General features: G+C 36.1%; 1 protein-coding gene across 1 annotated transcript in view; it reads right to left on the bottom strand.

Moving 5' to 3' along the window:
* Positions 1 to 6,238, bottom strand: part of LOC311082053 (uncharacterized protein) — a 127,726-nt gene extending 121,488 nt beyond the window's left edge. Inside the window, exon 1 of the mRNA XM_084112797.1 lies at positions 6,145 to 6,238. The gene's annotated coding sequence lies outside the window, so the exon portion shown is untranslated. The remainder of the gene's footprint in view (positions 1 to 6,144) is intronic.
* Positions 6,239 to 15,894: the final 9,656 nt, after the last annotated feature.

Raw genomic sequence — 15,894 nt, 5'->3', positions numbered from 1 at the left:
TCTCCTCAGCTGGCGACTCACTCTCCTCACACAACGAGCGACTCACTCTCCTCAGCTGGCGACTCACTTTCCTGACGCAGCGACTCACTCTCCTCACACAACGAGCGACTCACTCTCCTCAGCTGGCGACTCACTTTCCTGACGCAGCGACTCACTCTCCTCAGCTGGCGACACACTCTCCTCAGCTGGCGACACACTCTCCTCAGCTGGCGACTCACTCTCCTCACACAACGAGCGACTCACTCTCCTCAGCTGGCGACTCACTTTCCTGACGCAGCGACTCACCCTCCTTACACAACGGGCGACTCACTCTCTTCACACAACGAGCGACTCACTCATGTAAGCTACATTGACCTAATATTATAATAAAATCTCTACCCTTATAAAATCCTGTGGTGGTGCAATAACTAACTACTTCAGTAAAGTGTTCAATTTTTATGTTGTAAAAGTCATTTATTCTGAACCAATAATCTTAAATTGATTCTCATTGCATTTTTTTTTTTTTTTTACATTTATAAAGGTAATTTCCCCCTAACTGTCATCTTTTATGTCAAATTCTATACATTTTAAGTCACTACATGGCTTTTACCAATCAAATTGACTAGTATCAACAAAAAATATTTTTTTCCCACTGCAGAGAAAACAGAATCTGCATCAGAGGTGGCATTTATAAAAATGTGAATATGCAAAACAAGAATAAAACACTTAAAATAAACACTCGTAAACTTTTGTGGATTTTATAAATTATCTTTAAAATAGAATATTCTAAAAAAGTGACATTTTCCATTTTTGCTGATTCAAATTGGTATCAAAATTGCTAAAACACATTTCAAAGTTACATACACCATTATGTTTTGCAGCTAGGCGAGCATTATAACGTGTTACAAAGTGAGCACATTTGTCTCTGAAGTAAAGGCTGGACTACAATAGAGCAGATGGTGAACAGTGTTTTCTGTGGGACATGGTAAGTCCCTTTGGGGTGGACTTTGGGCTTTTTCACTTTGTAAACCTATAACATGCACAAAAAAAGATAACACAATAAAGGAAAGGGAAAAAAACAAAAAGTATAATATGAGCACTTTAAAGGGATACTTCAGGATTAAGAATTAAGCTTTGTATCAGTAGAAAACTTGTAATATTTTCAAATTACCGTGCTTTCCTCCCTCATATCCCCCTTAGTGCAGCAGGTTAATGACATTTCAAGAGAATCGTTCAAATTGGTATAAAAGCATGAAATTTGGCACAGATACTCTCTAAGGGTCACTTTTTGGGAAAAAGGCGTTGGCCACCCAAAAATTCAACATGGCGGCCATCTTGAAAAATTTCTGTCAAATGCTCATTATGTCAATCGTTCAAACAGGGATGTAGGCATAACATTTTGTGAAAATACTCTCTTCAGAATGTTTTTTTGGAAAACGGTGCTTGTCCCTCAAAAATTCAAGATGGCAACCATTTTTCAAGATGGCCGCCATTTTTCTTGAATCTTTAATATTTTTTTCAAATGGCGATGCTATCATGAAATTTGGTACAAATATTCTTCAAGGAACATTATCATGGAAAAAGATGTGTGCCACTCAAAAATTCAAGATGGCGACCATTTTCAAGATGGCCACCATTTCTGTATATTTGGGTCACAAAAATATTTAAGTGTTATATATATATTAGTGTAGTGTATTTAAGTGTAGTAATATATATACAGGCATGTACTGGCCATCGGGACTACCGGGAGATTCCCGGTGGGCCGCGGTTTGTGTGGGCCGGTGCCGTGCGTGATGTATTTTGTTTTTAAATCAATATTAATCGTCAATATATTCGTAAGTATATTGTTGTATAGTCCAATTCCGGGCTTATGTGCCTCTCTCATTGGCCGCATGAAGCTAATGCGAGCTGCGAGACTGACAGGTAGGTTAAACGTGTGCTGAGCACGTTCACTGAGCATTGGCCAATCAGAATCAAGTTACAGACTTGCAAAGCGGCCGCTTTACAACTTGAGCGAATTCATGTGATGATGTGCAACGATACAAAATATCTAAACGTAAAGGAAGGACCGAGAAGTTGAGAGAGAAAAAACGACAAGCACTTGAGACAGATTCCACCACCAAATAAATGAAAATAAATGAATTATTTGCTGGAAGGCCGGCAAAAAACATTGTTTTGTTTCAAAGTTAAAGAAATTGCAGCTGTAATAGGCCACCTTTCACTGATCTATATAAATGACATTTATATACATCAGATCAGTGCTGCCACTGTATAATCTCACTGCTATTTAAAATAACTCGATTAGTTTTCGTGCGCATGAAACAGTGCGTGAGTTATCTTTTGCATCTTCTTTGCGCCCGAATAGATAAATTCACACACAATTGTCAAAATAACTTTCTTGGTGAGAATAAGTGAATGTAATCAATCGAGAAAAAAATCCCCTAAAGTGACAGGCAGCGCCGCAAAAGCCTTATACCTGCCGCCTAAACGATTACCGAATTTGACTAGAATTGTAATGAGACGCGTTTGTAAACCAAAATCAATTTTGATTTTGTTCCGCCAAAATAAAAGCTCGATGCAGTTTCCATCAAAATAAAAGTACAAAACTAATTATGAAAGTTTCCTTTATTTCTCAGTGCATTTGTTTTACAATATATGGCTATTACTGCCATGGGATTAATATTATAACTATTATTAGTGCAATGTAGACAGACACTAACTAAAAGAGGATTGAGTTTTTCTTTGTTCAATTTGCTCACTGAATATGGGTTAGAGCTTTTAATTTTGAACTCTCAAAGTGCACCAGATTGAAGAATTTAACATTAAAATGCACAAAATTTTCTTCAGGGGGAGCATGCCCCCGAACCCCCCTAGAGAACCTGAGGACCATCCACCACAGTTTTACTAAAAAACCTGTGAGAAACACTGGTATTGCTATGTCAGTGCATCTTATAGCTTGTTTTAGGATTCATCACTGTGGAGTATAGTTTTTTTTAATGCTTGTTTTAATAAATGACTTTTTTTGGTTATTTCATATACTAACTCTCGCTCGTTCCTACTCACTCAATACATGGCATTAGTGGTTTTAAGGAAAAGGAGTACATTATGTTTTTGATCATATGTAGGCCTAGTGGCCGTGGGCCAGTATGGGCCAAAATGCCAGGGCCAATTTTTTGTCCCAGTCCAGCCCTGTATATTTTGTCCCAGTCCAGCCCTGTATATATATATATATATATATATATATATATATTATTATTATTTTGTATTTATTTATGTCTATTTCAATTTATATATAGTTTATGTATGTTTTATTTAAACTACTTTAATTATAATGAGTTTGCACTGGACATTTGCATTTTCTGAATTCGGAGTGACAGTTGGGAGTTGGGAGTTGCCATGACGACTGTGGCATCCTCAAACAACACAGAGAGGACCACTGAAATTACACAGTTTTCGTCTCTCTCACTCGAAAACTAGAATGTACATTTCCTGAAGAAAATGTGAGTGGTGCATGCAGTGGCAAAATTCGGCACGGTTGCTAGGGTTTTACTAGGCGGTTGCTATGGTGTTCTGGGCGGTTTCCAAGGTATTCTGGGTGGTTGCTAAGCGGTTGCTAGGGTATTCTGGGTGGTTGCTAGGGCGTTGCTAGACAGTAGCTAGGGTATTGTGGGTGGTTGCTAGGCGGTTGCTAGGTGTTCTGGGTGGTTGCTAGGCAGTTGCTAGGGTGTTCTGGGAGGCTGCTAGGGTATTTTTGGTGGTTACTAGAGCGTTTCTAGATGTTGCTAGGGTGTTCAGGATGGTTGCTAAGGTATTTTTGGTAGTTGCTATGGTGTTACAAGGTGGTTGGTAGTTGTCAAAGATGGTTACTATGGAGTTTTTATATAGTTCTTAAAATCTTTAATAACTCATCTCAACTTTATTTATATAGCACCACTAAAAACAACGGTTGTTGACCAAGGTGCTGTACATTATTGCACATAACATTGGAATTAACACCATTTACAACATAAAATACAAGACAAAAACACAGAACATACCAGACACCGCACAAATCAGCTACAATTATAAGCCAAAAAAAAATGATAGGTTTTGAGTTTAGCTTTAAACTCATGTAGTGTAGTGGCATTTCTAATAAAAACAGGTATGCTGTTCCAAAGTTTTGGTACAGCAACGGCAAAAGCTCGATCTCCTCTCGTTTTTAATCTGACCCGCGGAACATTTAACAGTCTCTGGTTGGATGACCTAAGAGACCTTCCAGGATTGTGGATGGAAAGTAAATCAGAAACTTATACAGGAGCCAATCCATTCAAGGATTTAAAAACCAGCATCAAAACTTTAAAATCAATTCTGTAACGGATTGGGAGCCAATGCAGAGATTTAAGAACAGGGGTAATGTGCTCTCGTTTGCACACACCAGTAAGGAGCCTAGCAACTGCATTCTGCACCATTTGCAGACGGTTAAGAGTTGCTTGGTTAGTGCCCAAATACAGGGAATTACAATAGTCAAGCCTTGTCGAAATAAAAGCATGAATCACTCTTTCAAAGTCCTTAAAAGAAAGAAATTATTTAACTTTGGCCTGGACTCTGAGATGAAAAAAACTGGTTTTGACTACCGTACTAATCTGTTTGTCAAATTTGAGAGCACTATCGAAAACCACGCCCAGATTCTTCACTAATGGTTTCACACATGGAGATAAGGAGCCAAAATTTGAGCAAAGGGAGCTAGCAGCTTCTGATGGTTCAAAAACTATGATATCAGTTTTGCCTTTATTAAGGTGAAGAAAATTTAGGGACATCCAGGCCTTTACCTCTGCTAGACAAGCCAGCAGAGTATCTAAACCCATGTTATTTGATCCCAGGGGCAAATAGACTTGGGTATCGTCAGCATAACTATGAAAGGAGATGCCATGTTTAGTGTCTGACAGATTAATCGAGACACAAAATCCTAAATAAATAGCCTAATTTTGGGATATTTAATATATCAATTAAATGCATTAAAGTCAGTAATCATTTTTCAAACGTGTTATTTGTGTCACGTCTGTTTTTGATTGGCATGCATTCAATCAAGGAACAACTTTAGATCTGAGAAAAACTCAACTTTAACTGATCTCAAGCCTTTGGCTCTTTGTAAAAAGGACTGAATTTTGGTGAAAGAGTAAGCACTCTCCACATCCATCTGTGCGTTTCCACTAACATCACTTTCAAGACTCTTCGTGTTCATCAACCCATCATCTGACTGAGAAGAACAGCTCATGGGATTCGTCTTTGACACTTTTGTAACTTTTTGACACATTTTTTAAATTTGGAAATGTCAGTGTCCAACAAAACCTCTTCCTCATTAAACAACACTGACATAGCAACTGTAGTCACGGTTTGACCAACATTTAATTACTCTTTTAAAACATCTGCTCAATGTCAATGCGGCACAAACACTGTGTGATGCGTGGGCTGAACATAACTTTAGGAAGGAGGAGGATCCAAAATCAGGAATGCTTTGAGTGAAGGGCATGTAAAAGCAGTTCAGGAAAATAGGGACACCCAAGCAATAGCAACACCCTTGCAACCACCCAAAATACCTTAGCAAACGCCCAGAACACCATAGCAACTGCCTAGTAATACCATAGCAACCACCCAAAACACCATAGCAACCGCCTAGTAACACCATAGCAACCACCCAGAACACCAACTTAACAACTTCAAACTTTAAACTACTTCAAACTATAAACTTCTTCAAACTTTCTGGTCCAAACTTTCTCAAGCCATCTTAAAGTTTGTCTCGACGAACTTTTTAATCTAGTTTATTATTATTATTATTGAGTATTTTCACAGAGGTGAAATAAAAACAGTAAATAATTGATCATATTATTTATTCGGGTTTCTTCCTTTAAATATCACAATCCAGACACACTTTAATTGGAGAGTATAGATTTTCTGTAGCCATCAAAAATACATCTGTTTGTCATAATCGATCTTCTCACTAAAGCTGATCGTCTGTGAACCAACGCCTGGCCTACAGAAGAGCGGAAGTGTTGAACATTTACATGTTTACTTTCCACCTCTGTATATTTCAGATTGTAAAGAGTCTGTAAATTAATCTAAACTAAAAGCAGAATCCCTAGAGCTCGATATCATTATAATCCTGAAGATTAATTCCTGAAGACTTACCGTGATGTGATATTTGTGCCAGTGTTAAATCTGTGTTGGCTCTCTGTCACCCTGTTTGAGTTTGCATTCTGTGCGCTGTCTACGCTTCCTCTTCCTATTTATGGTTTTCCTGCCTGCAACTTTGACACAAGCAGAAAACAGGCTAACACATGTATTGACACATGTATCCTCTGTCGAACTGTATTAAACTGAGAAACAACTCCGCAGCAATCTGGTCTCTGTGTCTCTTATTTGGTTCTCCAAGTGCACAGTGTCAGGCTTCACGAGATTTGGAGGGCATTGCAGAAGACTGTAGATAATTGAAGAAAAAAAGTCACGCTGGTTTGGGTTTTGTTTTCACTTTCACGTTTCATGTCTTTAATTTTGTAATTTACCTATAATTAAGGTTCCTGTCATGTGATTCCCTTTTCCCTCATGTGTTCTTGCCATGTGCTCCTCTTGTGAATGTGTCATGTTAGGTGTGTTGGACATCGGCTGATGTAACCGATCGGCGAGAGTTGCAGAAAACAGAGGCGTGAAGTCTGAAGACACTTTCTGCTTCCCGTAGTGACGCTGACGTGATGTTTGCATACTTTACCACAGATATCAACAACAAATAAACCCCATCCATCTCCAGACATCAGTCACATCAAGTCTCTCCAGGAATGGTTTATATTCTGAATTAAGTGATGAGAGTCGGCCTGTGGACATTTATCAAGAGCGCTGTCAATCACAACACTGAAATCCCCACCTATAGCAAGTAGAGAGTTTGTGAATTCAGTCAGTCAGTAAAGTCTTCTGCTTTCTATAAACTCAAGAGAAGTAGCACTCTCAAACTTCAATTAAATCCAGAAATATTATAAGCCATAATATTATAAGTCAAGTTAAAGAGGACCTATTATGCAAAATTCACTTTTGCATGCTGTTTGGACGTGTGTTGGCAGTGTGTACACAACCACCCAATAGTGATAAAAATCCACTCACTCCTTTTTTATTAATCCCCATAAATCATCAGCAGTGTCTCCCAACGACCTGTTTTCAGCATGCGGCTTTAGTGACATCACTACAGCACAGGCCCCGCCCACGAGTGTTGACAGACACTGCCATTTCAACATAGACCCGCCCTGATCGAGTTCACAGCGAGTTGTACACATCCGCCATCGCTGCACTGACGAGAATGTCTCCCAAGCTTAGGTGTTGTGTGGCTGGATGTATTAATCCACATAGCTCTCTCTATTTACTCCTGAAATCTGAGGCAGCCGCTGAAGACGAGGTGGAATTATTTTGTTTTCAAAGAAATGCTCCCTCAACTCTACCTAAATTCATATATGTTCTTGCGGACTTCTTATACTGTGTTTACTCAGCTCTTACGGTGATTTTCTGGAGTAAAACTGACGCTTCATCTTTTGTGTGATGTACAATAAACTTTATTAAACTCATCAGTATATTTTTGATCATCATTCGGACCTGGTCCGAAACAGCAGACTTGTAGGCTATTAATAGTGGATACATACAAGCAGATGACAAATACGTTATAACCGTAATTAAACTAAACTATACACTGTAATGGATTTTTGTAATTTTAACAGTATTATACTGTAATATGTACAATATAATACTGTTAAATGTGCCAACAGTATAATACTGTAAATAGCAAAGTATTATGGGAAAATATATGTTTAGTACTGTAATTATTCTCTACTGTAAATCGATTTACAGTAGCGACAATGCCCGCGAAAAACTGACCAATGACAATGGAGACTTCTTTTCAAGTTTTTTTTTCGATTGGTTGGGACAACTGAGGAAAGACTCAACAAAAAGGTTAGTATTGTTTCTGTAATTATTTTATGTAAAACCGAGATATTTGCAAATGCATTCACTTATTAACAGCAACCTAACACGAACCAGTGCTGCAAATTGAGTGAGTTGTTAAGCAAATGCGAGGACAATATTCCTGTCGTCAAGAGACTTTTTTTCTGCCTGTTTGTCAAGGCGTGAGGTAATGTTACATGACTGCCGTCATCATTGTGATGACTTCAACTGGGTGAATAAAGTTTACATTGACTAATAGTTAGTGACACCGAGAAAACTGGTAAGCTAACATCAATTCAATGAGGAGAAGCTGGTGATTATACCAACGTTGACTCTTATATTAAAACGTTAACATTATCTGAAAACTGGCATTTCTATCTTTAACAGACTGTTTAAAAAAGCAGCAGTCAAGATGGTTGTGCAGTTTGTATGCAAACACTGCAAGTTATCTGTGCGAATGCATTACAGATTTTACCACCATATCATAATGCATAGGAACCTGGCTAATTTTAGGTTCAACTGTGGTTTGCCGACTTGTCTTTGTAGTTTTCAGACTCTGTCTGCACTAAAGTCACACATGTGTCGTAAGCACACACAACCAAATAAGGTTCACTGCAGACCTGCTCAAACGGATGCTGTGATTTGTCAGGTTGCGGGATGCGAGCATACATCCCCAGATTTTCATATAGCTTCTGCGACCATTTAAAATGGCATATACGAGATGGGAAAAAACTTACCTGCCCCTTTCCCAACTGTGAAAAACATTTTCTTGTAAAATCAACTTTCACATCTCACATTAGCAGAAAACACAGAGAATCTTTGGAGAACCCTGTAATAATAGATGCTGATGCATCAAACTGTAGACATGACCGTGACATCCATGATGACAGTCTTGTGCATTTTGAGGTTGATGATAATTGCAATGATAAAGACACATTTTTGACAAATTTGCCACTCTTCTATTTGAGGATGCAAGCTAAAATGTTGCTACCAGCCACCACTATCCAAATTTTAATTGATGAATTTCAGGTGATGCATGACAGCAACATGCAACATGCAACATATTTTTTCAAAACTGAGAGATGAATTAAGAAAGCAAAATATGCCATCATCGGATATTGATAACATCATAGCTGGTCTTAATAAGAGTAATCTTCTGAGGTTGTATAATGAGGGAGTATTTAGGTCTGATGACACTCGGAAGACATATTTCAAGAGAAATTTTAATTATGTGGCACCTGAACAGGTGTATCTAGGTAAAAATTCCAAAGGAAAGGACTGCTTTTTGCAGTATGTTCCAGTAAAGGAGACCCTCAAAGCACTTTTGAGCCATGAGTCAGTCAAAGCACAGTACATTGATGCAAAGATGACAGATCAGATGACCCACATTTACTGGAGGATGTAAGAGATGGCAGGATTTTTAAAGAAAAGGAAATTTTTCAGCAGTGTATGTCCTCATTCTCCATTATCCTTTACCAGGATTCATTTGAAGTGGTGAATCCCCTTGGATCAGGGAGAAAAAAGCACAAGCAACTCGCTGTTTACATGTCGCTGTCAGAAATCTCTCCTCATACAAGGTCATCTATAGACCCCATACAGCTTGTTTTGCTTTATAAGGAGGACGATTTGCGTTTTTTGGGGCAGGAGAAAGTGTTTGGTCCACATGTAAGAGATTTGAGGGATCTTGAAGAGGCAGGAGTTGAGCTGGACAGTGGTCAAATAATACAAGGGGCAGTGCTTGCAATAGCTGGAGATAATCTTGGGTCACACATGATTGGTGGCTTCACAGAGAACTTCAGTAGAAGTAAACATTTCTGTCGCTACTGTGTTATAGACAGAGAAACTTTTAAAAATTCTCCAACAGAATTAGGCCTTCCACGCACAAAGCAAAGTTACAAGAACTCTGTTATGGAGCTTACCAGGAGTCCTCAGTTAGCTGATGTTCATGGCATTAATTTGACTCTGTGTTTAATATCCTAAAACACTTCCATGTATGTGACCCAGGACTCCCACTTGGGAAATGCATGTGTAACAGTATATTGGATCCTTGCAGCTCATAAAAAGTGACAGTAGCCTAATATTCCTGCTGTTGTCTGTTTTTATGTTAATCAAACAAAAGACAATAAAATCGCTCACTGCTTGAATCATTTTAATAAGGGTTAATCTATAGTTATACAGTGAAGACTATGCAGTGATATTTTACAGTTGATTACTATTTCTGTACCTGAGAATCTAGTTTAGACCTACAAGAAAAATCTGAAGAGAACTGTTTTTTTCCTGTTTGATCTTGTGTATTTATTTGTGCTATTGCTCATAATCTGATTATTTGTTCTTATTTTATTTTATTACTGACTGTCCTTAACCATTTTTCACATTTTAGACTAGCAGAGTTAGACTAGCAAGTTTTGGTGTCATAACCTTATTTATTAAGGTTACATGGATCAAAAACAACTAAAACAATAACTAGGCCTATTTTATTTATGTTACTTTTTTTTGTGGTGGGACCAGTGAAAATTTTGTCAGGGCAAGTAACATTTTAAACACTGGCCCCACCATAGAAAAGTAGAAAAAATCCTTAGCATTGAGCCCTGTAATATTTTAATATTCAGTTCTGACAAAGGTATTTTAGGAGTTTGGATAAAGTAGTGGTGGTGTTAGATATTGACACAAAATGGTATCCCAATATTTTGGGGGATTTTGTTGATAACAGTGATTAGACAAATATATACAGGTGCTGGTCATATAATTAGAATATCATCAAAAAGTTGATTTATTTCAGTAATTCCATTAAAAAAGTGAAACTTGTATATTATATAGACTCATTACATGCAAAGTGAGATATCTCAAGCCTTTATTTGTTATAATTTTGATGATTATGGCTTACAGTTTGTGAAAACCACAAAATCAAAATCTCAGAAAATTAGAATATTACACATGAAATCACACAGTAATTACACAGTAATCCCATGGTCATTGAACCAGGTTTTGGTTATTTTGGCAGTGTGGGCCGGTGCAAATCCTGCTGGAAATAAGTCAGCATCTCCGTAAAGCTTGTCTGCTGAAGGAAGCATGAAGTGCTCTGGAAATGTCCTGGTAGACGGCTGCGTTGAGTGGACAGCACAGTGGACCAACACCAGCCGATGACATGGCTCCCCAAACCAACACAGACTGTGGAAACTTCACACTGGACTTCAAGCATCTTGGATTGTGTGCCTCTCCATTCTTCCTCCAGACTCTGGGACCTTGGTTTCCAAATGAGATGCAAAATTTGCTCTCATCAGAAAAGAGGACTTTGGTCCACTGTGCTTTATTAAATCCAGAGTCAACGCAGCCGTCTACCAGGACATGTTCAGAGCACTTCATGCTTCCTTCATTTTCCAGCAGGATTTGTACCGGCCCACACTGCCAAAAGAACCAAAACCTGGTTCAATGACCATGGGATTACTGTGTAATTACTGTGTGATTTCATGTAATATTCTAATTTTCTGAGATTTTGATTTTGTGGTTTTCATAAGCTGTAAGTCATAATCATCAAAATTATAACAAATAAAGGCTTGAGATATCTCACTTTGCATGTAATGAGTCTATATAATATACAAGTTTCACTTTTTTAACGGAATTACTTAAATAAATCAACTTTTTGATGATATTCTAATTACATGACCAGCACCTGTATATATTGCATGTGTTGAGTTTGACGACAAAACAAACATAAATATTAAAAATGTGTGTATTATTTTTTAATCACAAGTTATATCATCCATTATTAATATAAAAAAATATTGATCTAGCCAGCTTTAAAAACATTTCATAATGACATTTTTTGTAATGTATTCACATGCACCTGTGGACAGTATAGTGTATACTTTTTGTAAAGATATGTAGTGGATAATAAATAGTTTTTCAGCTTTGGGTTTCTAAAGATTACATATTGTGACTTGGCTCAAACAATGGTCTCCAATAATACAATAAAGATGTTTTAATTCATCACACAGGCCATGAAGACTATACATCTGGCCAGCTATCCAACTGTCCAACTGGGAGTTTCAGGCCCAAGACCGGCCCACTTTTTCCATGGTGGAATTCCAAATTAGCACTTTTTCTAAATTGGATAAATGAAGCAACAGTTCAGCTCGTATTATTGTGTAGTTTGTATTAATACCATGGGTTAACAAATAATGTAAAAGTTAAATAATAATTCACTTAGACTTTATAAGAAGCAATTACGACTTTATTTCACACAATTCTGACTTTATATTTCGCAATTCTGACTTTATAACGCGACTTTATATCACAATTCTGACTCTATATCTTGAACTGACTTTATAAGCAACTGCAACTTTATTTCACGCAGTCCTGAATTTATATCTTGCAATTCTGACTTTATAAGAAGCAATTGCGACTTTATTTCACACAATTCTGACTATATATCTTGCAGTTCTGACTTTATAAGCAATTGCGACTTTATTTCACACAATTCTGACTATATATCTTGCAGTTCTGACTTAATAAGCAATTGCGACTTTATTTCACACAATTCTGAATTTATAACACACAATTGCGAATTTATAACACACAATTGCGACTTTATATCACACAATTCTGACTATATATCTTGCAGTTCTGACTTTATAAGCAATTGCGACTTTATTTCACACAATTCTGAATTGATAACACACAATTGCGACTTTATTTCACACAATTCTGACTATATATCTTGCAGTTCTGACTTAATAAGCAATTGCGACTTTATTTCACACAATTCTGACTATATATCTTGCAGTTCTGACTTAAGCAATTGCGACTTTATTTCACACAATTCTGACTATATATCTTGCAGTTCTGACTTAATAGGCAATTGCGACTTTATTTCACACAATTCTGACTATATATCTTGCAGTTCTGACTTTATAAGCAATTGCGACTTTATTTCACACAATTCTGACTATATATCTTGCAGTTCTGACTTAATAAGCAATTGCGACTTTATTTCACACAATTCTGAATTTATAACACACATTTGCGACTTTATTTCACACAATTCTGAATTTATAACACACAATTGCGACTTTATTTCACACAATTCTGACTATATATCTTGCAGTTCTGACTTTATAAGCAATTGCGACTTTATTTCACACAATTCTGACTATATATCTTGCAGTTCTGACTTTATAAGCAATTGCGACTTTATTTCACACAATTCTGAATTTATAACACACAATTGCGACTTTATATCACACAATTCTGACTATATATCTTGCAGTTCTGACTTAATAAGCAATTGCGACTTTATTTCACACAATTCTGAATTTATAACACACAATTGCGAATTTATAACACACAATTGCGACTTTATATCACACAATTCTGACTATATATCTTGCAGTTCTGACTTTATAAGCAATTGCGACTTTATTTCACACAATTCTGAATTGATAACACACAATTGCGACTTTATATCACACAATTCTGACTATATATCTTGCAGTTCTGACTTTATAAGCAATTGCGACTTTATTTCACACAATTCTGAATTTAACACACAATTGCGACTTTATTTCACACAATTCTGAATTTATAACACACAATTGCGACTTTATTTCACACAATTCTGACTATATATCTTGCAGTTCTGACTTTATAAGCAATTGCGACTTTATTTCACACAATTCTGAATTTATAACACACAATTGCGAATTTATAACACACAATTGCGACTTTATATCACACAATTCTGACTATATATCTTGCAGTTCTGACTTTATAAGCAATTGCGACTTTATTTCACACAATTCTGAATTTATAACACACAATTGCGACTTTATATCACACAATTCTGACTATATATCTTGCAGTTCTGACTTAAGCAATTGCGACTTTATTTCACACAATTCTGACTATATATCTTGCAGTTCTGACTTAAGCAATTGCGACTTTATTTCACACAATTCTGACTACACTGTAAAAAAAAATTTGTTCACTCAACTTAAATTTTCTAGTTATTTTTTTGCTTTGACTCAGTTAAGTTTAGTTGACTTGATATGTTAAGTTCATTAAACTTAAAAAAGTTTAGTTGACACAGTTAAATAGTTGAGCCAACTACTTATTTCAAGTCATCTGGACTTGTAAAGATTAGTTGAAATATCATAACTTACATTTTCAAGTTACCTGGACTTGTAAAGATTAGTTGAAATATGATAACTTGCATTTTCAAGTTACCTGGACTTGTAAATATTAGTTGAAATATACAATAACTTACATTTTCAAGTTACCTGGACTTGTAAAGAATAGTTAAAATACAATAACTTACATTTTCAAGTTACCTGGACTTGTAAAGAATAGTTGAAATATGATAACTTACATTTTCAAGTTACCGGGACTAGTAAATATTAGTTGAAATATACAATAACTTACATTTTCAAGTTACCTGGACTTGTAAAGAATAGTTAAAATACAATAACTTACATTTTCAAGTTACCTGGACTTGTAAAGAATAGTTGAAATAGGATAACTTACATTTTCAAGTTACCCGGACTTGTTAATATTAGTTGAAATATAACACATTTTTGTTCTGTATATTTCATTTAATTATTTTTTTTCCTCAACTTGGAATAGCACATTCAACCAAATAATAACTGTAACAGATTTTTTTCATACAAACAATTTTATTTTCCTTTACAATTCAAAAAATGTTAAGGGCAAACAGTTAACATATTCAATGGGGTTACCATGAATTTTTTCTTTGTATAGCAACTTTTTAACTGTAAAATACAGCAAACACTTCTCTTAGTATAATGCAAAAAAAATCACAAACTCAAAACTACATTGTATAGTAATTACAGAAAAATAATTTCATTTCAATTGATCCCCCTCATGCCATCAAATACCCGTTAGCCTTTGTTGGAAGACGAATCAAGATATGTTTTAATGAAATCTGTGAGCTTTGTGTCCCTCTTTTGACAGCCTACGCAACTAGTACTTTCAAGGTCCAGATAGGGCATCCTTAAAGTAATCCAAGTGATTTCAGTGGTTTAAGCTCAGTTTTATGAATCATTGCTAGTGTCTCATACCATTATATATATATAAATATAAATATAAACCACTGTAGTCACTTGGATTACTTTAAAAGGATAGTTCACTTTGAAATAAAATTGTGGTATCTTTTAGCTTACCTCAAGTGCATCCAAGATGTAGGTGTCTTTGTTTCCGCAGTATTTTCAATTTTGATATTTTTAGGTCAAACGTTTTTGTCTGTCAGTCATATAATGCAGGTATGTAGTAACTGTCTCAAAGAAATTGCACAGAGAACTCTAAATTAAACAATTCCCCATCGTAAGTACACACTGATGGCCTAAGACACAAAACGAGCGGTTTGTGTGAGAAAACAGTATTTATATCGTTTTAACCTCTTGCTTTCTTGTGTATATTCATTTTGAATGAATCTTTAATATGACCCGGGACAACCCGTCAAGTTGTGATCCGTTCATTCTGTTCATTTCAAGAGGTAAAAACGATATAAATACTGTTCGTTTTCTCACACAAACCGCTCGTTTTGTGTCTTAGGCCATCAATGTGTACTTACGATGGGGAATTGTTTAATTTAGAGTTCTCTGTGCAATTTCTTTGAGACAGTTACTACATACCTGCATTATATGACTGACAGACAAAAACGTTTGACCTAAAAATATCAAAATTGAAACTACTGCGGAAACAAAGACACCTACATCTTGGATGCACTTGAGGTAAGCTAAAACATACCAAAATTTTATTACAAAGTGAACTAACGCTTTAAGAATGTCTTTCTGGACCTTGAAAGTGCTAGTTACGTAGGCTGTCAAAGGAGGGACACAAAGCTCACAGATTTCATTAAAACTAACTTGATGTGTTCAAAAGACAAACAAACCTAAACTTAGACTTTTCACATTAATAATACCCATTACATTTTAAAATAACTTT

This window comes from Abramis brama, assembly GCF_963993115.1.
Source record: "Abramis brama genome assembly, chromosome: 4".
Classification (NCBI taxonomy): domain Eukaryota; kingdom Metazoa; phylum Chordata; class Actinopteri; order Cypriniformes; family Leuciscidae; genus Abramis; species Abramis brama.
This window is presented reverse-complemented; position numbering and strand designations above follow the sequence as displayed.